Source organism: Mirounga angustirostris, unplaced genomic scaffold, assembly GCF_029215605.1.
Source record: "Mirounga angustirostris isolate CCGP_5_RB_7025 unplaced genomic scaffold, mMirAng1.0.hap1 SCAF_15, whole genome shotgun sequence".
Lineage (NCBI taxonomy): Eukaryota > Metazoa > Chordata > Mammalia > Carnivora > Phocidae > Mirounga > Mirounga angustirostris.
This window is the reverse complement of record NW_026991723.1, coordinates 9940333-9951885: the sequence shown is the minus strand read 5'-3', so window position 1 is coordinate 9951885 and position 11553 is coordinate 9940333. Positions and strand designations below refer to the sequence as shown.

General features: G+C 43.4%; 1 long non-coding RNA gene across 1 annotated transcript in view; it reads left to right on the top strand.

Moving 5' to 3' along the window:
• The first annotated feature begins 9177 nt into the window (after positions 1–9177).
• The window catches only part of LOC129046031 (uncharacterized), a 414819-nt gene continuing 412443 nt past the window's right edge, over positions 9178–11553 (top strand). Inside the window, exon 1 of the long non-coding RNA XR_010407794.1 lies at positions 9178–9638. This is a non-coding gene — a long non-coding RNA (uncharacterized LOC129046031). The remainder of the gene's footprint in view (positions 9639–11553) is intronic.

Sequence of the window (11553 nt, the reverse complement as noted above, 5' to 3'; positions counted from 1 at the left end):
CTTTGCTTTTTAAACCATTGGCCTGTCTCTGTTTTCTGTAGTAAACATAGATGGTGTTGAACAAAGCGGGGGGTGCTACCTTAGTGATAGACTGCCTTGTCTTCTCCGGTCCATTGACTACTGTGCTTCCCCCTGAGCAGTTTGTGCTCATGTGACCTTCATGGAGTGTCGAGCAGAACCAGTTCTGTTGTCCCCTGGTGTCCAGTGTGCAGGCTCTTACAAGTGAGTGGACCTGTGAAAAGTAAGCCTAGGCTGCAAGGAAGGTGACAGGTAGCTCCTCTTCTTCTCTGGTCTATGCCAAGGAAAGGAGGCTTTGGTTAGTTGACATCTTTCATCAGCTGAGATTGGACTACTTTATCAGATGCGAGGGCAGAGCGTGGGCCTCTTCACTATTGCTGTAAATGGTTTTGTCAGGCATGGGCCATAAGTCAGTGTACGGGGAGGATGCTTTCTTTGCTTTTGGTCTATTGCATTTCTTACTAAAATCATACTATTTGGATACTGGTTTCGTCAGGATCATGAATCTTTGCTTCTGAATCTGAGTCAAAGGATGAGAGAAACCTGTTGGAATCCGGCTTTTGAGCTTTGTAATTTGTTATCGTAGTGAACCAGTTAGCCTGAAATTTTTTGCTGTAAAAATTCTGGTAGTGAACTATCTCATTGTTGCAGTGTAGAAGCTATGAGAAGACTCTGTCCTGCTTTCTGCTTTCTGTGTTCTTCTCTCTTAAAGTGGGGCAGAAAGGGCTCAGTTTTTACTATACCTGGTCTCCAAAGTGGCAGTAATTTTGAGTAGTCCTTTCACATTTCACACTACTACCCTTGCTACCAGGGAAATTAAATTTGAACAAACATGCTCTAAGAGTACCCCCAAGACAAAAAAGAAACTCCCCTTACTTAAATTGTTTTTCTTTTAATCATGCATGCCATCCTGGAGACAATCAATTTAGCCGTTTCTCAGCAGAGACCCCAGTGCTCATCTTTTGCAAAGGAAAAATGATGCCCTAAGTATCAGATCGCAGTTGCTTTGCCAGTGGCAAAGCAGGGTGATTGTCTGCAACATCTGCGTTAAAATTGGGATTTCTTTTGTTATTGCTGGCACTGCATGGGTGAGATGTGTTTCTGGAAGCAGATATTTAGGCAGCCTTAACTCTTTCGGTTTCAGGAATACACTGAAGATCCTGGGCAACACTGGATAAAGGAAATAACACTTGGGTGGGCCCATGTGTCAGGGGCTTTCAATATATGTTTGATTGCAGGGTTAAGATTACACTCAGCGTTCTGATTCTGAAGTCCATTGTGGACTATGTAGGATGAAGCAAATCAGCATTACCTCTCCAGAGCTGACAGTTCATTTTTCTTAATCTTTTTTTTTTTTTTAAAGGCAGATTCTTCTCTTTTTCTGGGAGTAAATACTAAAATGGATCTCAACAAGAATCAAAATATTTTAGTTTTGCTTAATGCAATTGACCCCAAAATTACTAGTCTTGGACTTAGGAAGAAACCATTTTGCTGACTCCTGTAATTTTGTAGATGAGACCACTGAAATCAGAAGAATTCAGGGACTTTTGTGAAGGAGAGACAGAGGTACAGATCAGATTTTGGAATTCCAGGATGCTGATCTTCCACTACTAGATGATGCCATCTAAGAATAATTTTCCATTCATTTGGTTTTCAGCACGTTCTTTTTCTTCATCATTTTCCCAGTTCAGCTACTGTGTGATGAGAAATGATTTAGGGAGCGAATCTTTCCACCCGGATCCAACGAAAGACCAGGAAGAGCTGTTCTTTCTGATGACTGTTTGCTGGTTTCCTCCATTAGGTTCCCACCAATGTTGAATCCTGAGTGGGTGAAGACAACATGGAAATGTACCACATGGGGCCCAAGAAAGCATTCGTTGAACCCCAAATCCTTTAGAGGTTCCCGAGAGAAAAGAGACAAGGGTTACCGAAAAATGATTTATCTTCCTCCCCCATACCCCAAGAGCTGGCAGGTGAATCAACAGACACTTGGGATCCGTGACAGCAAGTTTGCTGATGGACACGAGCCATCTTCAGGCAAAGAGAATGAAACTCCACAAGAGTCTTAGATTCCGTTTCTTTTTGTAGGCCTTGGAGTAAATTGCAAGTTAGACTCCGTAAATGACAATGTGATGTCAGTGTATACATAAAAATGTATAAAAAAGGTTAATGTAGAGAAAAAACAACAGGTTTCTTTTTTCCTGCCATGAATTATATTTCTTTCTCGGTTGTGAATTGATGTGTACATTCTGTTTCTTACTGGTGTGTTGTGAAAAGTTATACCATCCCCTCTCCCTTGGTGGGATCTTTTAGGACTCTTGCCTTGGCCAAGTAGCCTGCAGAGCAGATCTCTTTCAGCCCCACACTTACCTCAGGGCAATTGAGCTGTCTATTGTCTGGCAAAGCTGTGTTGGTAAATAAAAATGCTTCTGCATTTATGTAAAAGGTAGTTTTATAGACACTATTGAGCTCAATCCTCAACTTTTTACACTAATCCTATTTTAACATTGGCAAGTTGAGGAAAGCCAGGACTGGAGAAGCGCTCGGACGTCCCCAGGCACAGAGCTCACGGGCAGAGCTGGGACTCAGGCTGCACGGCATCCGTGTGCAGAATTATAGACGGGGAAGCCACACAGGCCTGACAGGCGAGAGGCCATCACGCCAACTGAGCGAGAACTGAGGGGAACAGGGTAGAGGCTTGGGACTCCACAAGGAAGGAGTACAATTAATGGGAAGATGAAAAAGGGTGAATGTTTGGTAAACAAATGTTTGCTGTACCACTTGGAAGCAATGGGGCACAGAGCGGAATTTTAATCGACTTGGGCCAAATGCCTCCACGTTTCCACACCTCGTTTATATTATAATGTAATTATCTACGGCGATGGCTCTTTTCCTGGACCAGGTCCTGTGTCTAAATTCTTTTAGGCAGTTGGTCAGGGCAGGTCAGAGTTTCTTCCTGAGCCTTTAGGGCCTTGGTTGTTTTCCAGGCTCCATTTAAGATGGCTTTCCTACCAATATTATGCAGCCATCAAAAGGAATGAGATCTTGCCATTTGCAACGACATGGATGGAACTGGAGGGTATTATGCTGAGTGAAATAAGTCAACCAGAGAAAGACATGTATCATATGACCTCACTGATATGAGGAATTCTTAATTGCAGGAAACAAACTGAGGGTTGCTGGAGTGGGGGGTGGGGTGGGAGGGATGGGCTGACTGGGTGATAAACACTGGGGAGGGTATGTGCTCTGGTAAGCGCTGTGAATTGTGCAAGACTGTTGAATCTCAGATCTGTACCTCTGAAACAAATAATTCAATATATGTTAAGAAAAAAAAAAAGAAGAAGAAGAAGGTAGCGGGAGGGGAAGAATGAAGCGGGGGAAATCGGAGGGGTAGACGAACCATGAGAGACGATGGACTCTGAAAAACAAACAGGGTTCTAGAGGGGAGGGGGGTGGGAGGATGGGTTGGCCTGGTGGTGGGTATTGAGGAGGGCACATTCTGCATGGAGCACTGGGTGTTGTGCGCAAACAATGAATCATGGAACACTTCATCTAAAACTAATGTTGTAATGTAAGGGGATTAACATAACAATAAAAAAATTAAAAAAAAATAAAAAATAAATAAAACTAATGATGTAATGTATGGGGATTAACATAAGAATAAAAAAATAAAAAAAATAAAAAAATAAATAAAACTAATGATGTAATGTATGAGGATTAACATAAGAATAAAAAAATAAATAAAACTAATGATGTAATGTATGGGGATTAACATAAGAATAAAAAAAATAAAAAAAATAAAAAAATCTAAAAAAAAAAAAAAACAAAAAAAGATGGCTTTCCTACCTTGTCCGAGGCGATGTTTGATCTCCTGATGGAGGCATGCTGAGCAGCAGTATTGCATTAGATAAATGTAGACACTGCTGTTAGCTTTCTAGATTGTTCGTGGATTTAGAAAACCCTCAGGCGTCTTTCAGCCAAAGCAGCTGTGATGACAGCGTTCAGTGCTCACCATGCAATGAGAAGGAATAGGATCGTTCTGGTGGCCCTAATTGTTAGCCCAGGTCTTCACCCGACAGCCGTGTCAATTCAATTTAATTGAGATGAGAGCATGGTTTAAAATCGCCAACGGTGCCACCTGTTGTGTCAGATGAGGCAAGTGTGAGCCTCAGTTTGGCGAGAAAAGAGGAAGATCGTGTTGTCGAAAACCAGCCTCTGAGCTTTGGAGCCATAAAGGCAGAGTTTGGGTAAAGAGGAACGATAGCTTTATTGCCTTACCGGGCGAAGGAGGCTGTCACAGGCTAAGGCCTTCAGAAAAAACCTGCAGGCCGGCCCACAGGGAGGGGCCGGGGCTTTTAGGGAAATACAGGATCTAGCTGGCTTTGACAGGAACTGTGTCCTTGGTGCGGGCCTCCTTTGTTTGTATCTTTAGAGTGGTACCCAGTTCCTGAAACCAAAGGCTGGGGAGCGGGGGAGGTTTGCAGAAGAGAGTGAAAAGGTTATGTTTTAAAATCAGGCTTTGCTGAAGCATTAGCACAGCCATTTTGATTTTTTGTTCAGCTTTATGCTTTTGAGTGGTTTCAGTTTCTACTTGAGAATATTGTAGTGAGACAAAATGAAATACTGCATGTACAACATCCAGCCTAGCACTTGGCTCAATAGATGTTAACTCTTGCTGTTAATGTTACTGAAGTTCTAAGGGTGAGACAATGAAATAAATTTTGCGAAAAGCTGTCAAATAATTTTAAAACACTGTTATTCATTCATCTATGTCACTGAGTAATTTTGTTAACTTGAGACTTGATCCATAGAGCCCGGTAGTTTATTGAGAAAGGGAAGAACTGTCAGGCTTTAACTAGTGAGTTTTACTAAAGTAGGTGGAGTATTTCATTAGATTTGCCTAAGGACCCTACCAGGTGGGTTTTATTGTGCAGATTTGACAAATGAGGAAGCCAAGACGTTTAGAGGTAAAATGACTTTCATGTAATAGGTAAACCAGCAAAGAAGGGATTGGAATGTATAGTGATTTGAATTTGATAGATTTTGATACTGATTTTAAGTTTGATCTCTAATGGAACCTGCATGAGTGTTTCTGGAAGGCTAATAAATAAATAAAGAAGCCACCATAACTTCCCTTGATATTTACAAGATTTACCATGGTAGGTTTCAGAAAATCATGAAGTAGATTCATCTGTTTAATGGAGTGATAGTTGGACTAGTTACTAAAAGATGGATTTTTTTTTTTGCCAGCATTAGATATCCTTTAAATTGAATTGAGAGTGTTGAAGATTCAGATGTCTTTATTTATGTATTTATGTAGCTTTTACAAGTAAGATGTGAAGTAAATACAAATGAATGTGAGTTCCAGGGGTATTTCTACTTACGCCCCTCTTTTCTGGCTGTGATGCTTTATGATGAATGGACTAGAATATAGGAGAGATGATTGAAACTTATTCCAAATTAAATTTTGGGCTACATTAGTGACGAAGAGCTTTGAAATGACTGTTTTGAGGAGTCCACCTTCCTCTTTCAGTGGCGACTACTCCATACAACCCTCAATTTACCTCAATTTACCTCAATTTACAGTGGTTTTCCTACCCTGTTCCTAAAAGCGTAGGTATATTTTCTCTATGTTATCATTATACACAAGCCCTGATGAGTTTTAAATGTGAGATTCTCTCCCTGGGGAGATGAACTTTAATTTTTTTTTTTTGTTCTGCATCCTGGCATTCTGGTTATGTTGTGAGAAACTGCTGTATTCCCTGTTGGTGTGACATGAAAATATTCTTTGTAAAGGACCAGAGATGGTGAGAAGGACAGAAAGGAGAGAAAGACAACAGCAGGAAGATGAAGGACAAGGCCAACTGGGAGAGAGGTGTAGAGGAATGGAGAGAGAGAAAGATGAGGGAGAAAGAAATGGAGTTACGTAAGAGAGAGATGACTGATGGAAAGAGACAGTTGGGGACAGTGGAGAATGAGAAAGGAGGAGAGAGAGATGGGGATCAGAGGTGGAGAGGGAAAGAAACCAAGAAGGCGGGACCCCAACTCCTCCTGGGCCCAGCAGGGAGCTGGCAAGAAAGAATTTGAAGCTAGAGGGACATATTATCCAGAACCAGGATTGAGTCTAATTGTAAGCAGACCCTGCCTGCCCCCTTCAGATGAGTGATGGACTCCTGGCATGTGACCTGGCTTGGCAGTCTCCACCCCCTGTCCGGGCTGCCATAAGGAGATACGTAATGTCTCGAGTGATGGGAAAGTCATGCCTGCAGATGGTACAGATGGAGCTGCCTCATAAAATGACTCACTGTGAATCCTCACTGAAATCTTTGCTATAAAGATGATAATGGAAAAAGCACAAGAAAGGCTAAACAGGCTTGAAAGAAATTTGTTCCAGCCTGTGGAGCTCCCTTCAAATTTTGAAAGGAGGAGAAAAAAAGACCCTATTAGTAAAATGCCAGGAAGGTAATGTATCTTCTTCCCTCCTGGCTATAGCCCTCCCTCACCCCCGCCTCCTTTTGACATCAGTATGTAAATGGAAGCAGCAAGGGAAAAGGAGGAAGAGTTTTGGAGGAAGATGTAAGAATTATTTATTATGCATAAGCACTGATGTTCTGGAGAGGGAGGGCTGGGAGGCTCGGAAGAAAGGGAGTGGTGTTTTGGAGAGCAAAGAGGCAGGCTCTCAGGGAGCAGGAGAAGTTGTCTTTTGTTGGGATAGATATTGCCAGAGCGGAGTGGGCCTCCCAGATTGTGAGGTCAGGCCCTGGACGACGGAGGCAGTTAGTGTTAGTCACGAAGGCCTCTGCAGCTAGAAGAGGAAATTTTGAAGTCCAAAAAACAGCATTCTCAGAGTAGCTACTACTGGCAATTTTGAAGTCACCCAAGACCATAATGCTTCTACACATCCCCAGTTATAGATCAGTTTTATGGATACGGAATCAGCCAGAATTCGAGGGTCCTCCGATGGCAGGACTGTTATTTAGTGGAAGGACTTTACAGCTTCAATAACAGCAGGAAGATGAAGAATGAGGCCCCGTGGGAGAGAGGGGGAGGAGAAATGGAAAGACAGACAGAGTGCCCCCTGGCAGAGCTGGGACTGCAGTGGATTACCAGGAGGAGCGCCAGCTGGAGCAGAGTTGTAGGACAGAGAGTCACATTCAGGGCCGCGCACTCTGAGTAGCAGTTGGTAGCTAGTAGTCAGGTTAGAGCTGGGTTTCACTGCAAGGGGAAGAACTCAGAGTGAGGCATCTCCACTGTACTGATGGAGAAGGTGGATCAGAACCAGGGTGTGCGTGAACAGTGTACATTGGGACAGTCACAGATCAGCAGTGGTCCAGGCGGACAGTGAAGGTACGGATGTCTTGCTTATGAACAGAGCAGAGCCTAATGATTAAGGTGTATAGCATGGCTTGGACACTTGGTGGGATACAGAAGCTGGGAATACCCTGTCTGCAGGGCAGAGCTGTCTAAGGAAGTGGATGGGGAACGTGCCAGGTGGAAGATGGAGCGACAGGAAATCACATGATGGTAGGTTCGAATTAGGGACTTTGCAAGAAATAGAATCCAGGTCCTGTGGTTCAAGAGTTGATGATGAAGGGAAAACTTAGGTGTGGACAAGGTTGAGGGAGCCAACAAAGGATGAAGTACTCGGACTAGCCACAGCTAGGAGCTGCTACCACTCTGTGTTTGAAGGGACAAATGAAGGGATATGTTTCTGCAGCCCAGTGAGAGTGGAAGCTGTAGGGGAGGGCCTTCCTGGCCAGTGTTAGGATCATAGAGCCCCAACCAGGAGGGTGTCTTAATCTGTTCAAGTTGCTATGACAAAATGCCACAGACTGCGTGGCTTATAAACAACTGAAATTGCTCACAGTTGGGGAGGCTAAAAGTCCAAGATCAGGATGCCAACGTGATCGGTACCCTTCAGTGTTGTGGACTTCTCCTTGTGTCTGCATATGGTGGAAGGGCTAAGGAACTCCCTTCTAGGGGTCTTTGATAAGAACACCACTCCCATACATGAGGGCTCCAGGCTCATGACCTAAACCTCTACCTTATAATAACATCACACTGGAATATGAATTTTGGGGGAGCACAGATATTCAGACTATAGTAGAGAGAATGGAGATGAAATACTCTGACCTCTTGTCCTTCCCTCCCATGTTCTCCTGATGCCTTTCATTGGTCAGGCCCAGTCTGAAGACAGCAGTGAGGAGATCGGTAAGGTCAGGCTCGTGGATCACAGAGCAAGGCACAGTGAGAAGGCCACTCAAAACTACCTAGGCTCTCAGGCCCAGGCTCTGATGGGCATGACTCTAGTACCAATGAGCAATGGCAGTGCTAAACGGGGAAACTGAGCCGTAAACCCTACCCTTGTATGAGGAGACAAGGGGGAGCTTATGGTTCAGAAAGAGCCTTAGTGGGGCGCCTGGGTGGCTCAGCTGGTTAAGTGGCTGCCTTTGGCTCAAGTCATGATCCTGGGGTCCTGGGATTGAGCCTCACATCCGGCTCCCTGCTCAGCGGAGAGCCTGCTTCTCCCTCTCCCTCTGCCTGCCACTCTGCCTACTTGTGCTCTCTTTCTATCTCTCTGTCAAATAAATAAATAAAAATCTTAAAAAAAAAAAAAAGGAGCCTTAGTAGGTACCTGGGTTGTATACCTGTGTTCTTGCTTTGTTAGATGGGGGTGGAGGCAAGGCTGCAAATGTCCTTGTCTCCATCCTTGTGGGCTCCAGAGTTGGGCAGGGCCCCGGAGCTCCCAGAATTCTGGTGTTGGAGTTGCTGTAGGGTGGAGGCAGAAAGCCTTGATCGGCAGTGGTGGTTTGAGTGCTAGGGAAGTCACGTAACACCGGAAAATCAGAAGCCTTGGAGGAAAGGCTAAGAGTGGCCAAGAGCCTAGAGAATTACTTTCGAGGAACTAGAAGGGCCATATGGGATAGGAAACAGGGCAAGGCAGCATCCATGCCAAGAAGGGCCTTGAAAACAAGGTGGATCTCCTTCACACCAGAGATTTTATTTTGTTTTGGTTGTGATATAAGGGCCAGGCTCCTTGTCATCAGCCTGTAAGGGAAGTGGGAATGGGGGAGAACTTGCTGAGAAGTATGGTACAGTGGGAAGGAGAAGTGTTCATTTTGGTGAGAGAGGTCTTGATAGTCTGGTTTTCAGCCCTGCATTTTCTCACAACATGCCTCTTCAATCTTCCTTGACTGAGGATTGTACTTAGAGGAGGAGCCTTTCTCCTTCATGTTAGATTCAAGGCCTGACCTGAGCTCATTTCTGCATTAGCTGATGACGTAATTAATTGACTCTATTATGTATACATGGGATAGACTTTTATTTCATAGGTTCACAAATAATACTAAAATGGGGTTTTAAAGATAAATGGAATAGATCTTCAATTAAACCCTATGGTCCTTTCCTTGGATAGTCACAAAGAAGATGGTGATTATTTCCCAGTTATACCATAGGCTACATTGTGGCATTTTGAATAATTCTTGGTCTCTGTCTTGACAGAATCGTGTATTATTGTCAGGAGAGAGTCATCTGCATGCTGCTGCTTTTTTGGACATGGCAGGTGTCTCTCAGGTTCCTGCTCTGATTTCTCATCACTTGCGCTCATCACTGTGGGCATGGTGAGTTCCATTGAAAGTTAATACTTAAATACCAATTATGTTTCTAGCTTTAGGTGGATTCAGAGTTGGAAAACTTCGAATTTCCAGAATAAGTAAAGAAAAAAGAAAACCCTCTCAAATCTTTATGTTTTCAGAGGATGTTGAAGAGGTTACTGATAATTCTGTACAGGAGGGGGGGGTGTATGGTTAGAAAGACTGACCCCGCACATCCCCTCTGAGACCACAGGGTCTGCCGCCGTGCATGTGCCCACCTCCCAGCCTCACCCACATCCTACTCTTGTTATTTGCATCTTTGAACCTTTTGATCCTAGCTTTCTCTGCCTCATGCTGATGTTTTGTGGTATCTTGAAAATGACCCAGATGTCTCAGTCCTTGTAGAAATGGGACGATGGTTAAAAGTACATACGAGAGAGTTACACGTGGGGAATAGAATTAATAATTTACTGAAGGTCTTTGGAGAATTAGCCGATATTCAAGTATCTAGTTTGTGAAATACGTAACTTCCAGATTTAAGTGATTATGTCATCACTATTAATGAAAACTCACGTGAATGGCCATTATTCACTCTACATTTTGGATTCAGTGTATCCAGAATTAGCTTCCAGGGAGGGGTTGTTGTCTTGGTTTTGGATGAGAAGAAATACCTTTAGGGTTATTACCGCTGTTAGTCTAGAAAAGATAAAGCTTTTTCTTAGTAATTCAGTTCGTTCACATTCAGTGGTATTTCTGGGCAGTGTGGGTTAAATACCCATCGTAGTCCAGGACTGGAGGACGTCCTCAGAGTCCTTGAAAAAACCTTCCCTGTGTTTTCCCCGCATGTGCCTGGGTTACAGGGGGTGCATCAGCCCATGGCTCTGTTTTCCTTCCCTCCTGCTTCCCAGAGGGACTCTGGTTACCTTTACTGAGTTTTCTCATGTGCCTGAGGGACAGTTACCTTGCTTTTATAAGCTTCTGATTTGGAGACTAAGTGGGCCCATCTTTCATTGATTCATATGTAATTCTAAATGTTTGGGGGAGGCAGTATTATGTTGAAGCAGTCTTGGTGGAAGAGTCCCTTGTAGCCTCTTTTCTAATATTAGTACCTTTGTTTCTCTGCTTATAAAAGTAATATAGGAAATATAAATAATTTAGACAGATACCTAGAAGTAAAAGTGCTAGTTTCATGTAGAGCATAAATATTTTAGACCCTTAATATACATATTGTGAAATTGTGTTCCAGAAAGTCTGTACCAATTCACCTTCCTGCCAGTTGAGTAAATGAATAAATTTTTATTGGAATGGAATATTATTACTAAGAAAATCTCACCAACTTAATAGGTAAAAATATCTTATTCACTGTATTTTTTTTTAAAAGATTTTATTTATTTATTTGAGAGAGAGAGAATGAGAGAAAGCACATGAGAGGGGGGAGGGTCAGAGGGAGAAGCAGACTCCCCGCCGAGCAGGGAGCCTGATGCGGGACCCGGTCCAGGGACTCCAGGATCATGACCTGAGCCGAAGGCAGTCGCTTAACCAACTGAGCCACCCAGGCGCCCTGTATTTTTTTTTTTAAAGATTTTATTTATTTATTTGAGAGAGAGAATGAGAGACAGAGAGCATGAGAGGGAGGAGGGTCAGAGGGAGAAGCAGACCCCCTGCCGAGCAGGGAGCCTGATGCGGGACTCGATCCCGGGACTCCAGGATCATGACCTGAGCCGAAGGCAGTCGTTTAACCAACTGAGCCACCCAGGCGCCCCTTATTCACTGTATTTTTAAAATTATTAGTGAGCTTTTAAAAAATGCATAAATAAGCAAACAGACACATATATATCAGGCTTTTGTACCTTCCACCCCTGGCAGCATAGGAATATAACATTTTAAGTGCTAAAATATATTTCTTTTCCTTTTTCTCTTTTTTGCTTTTTGTCTTTTCAGT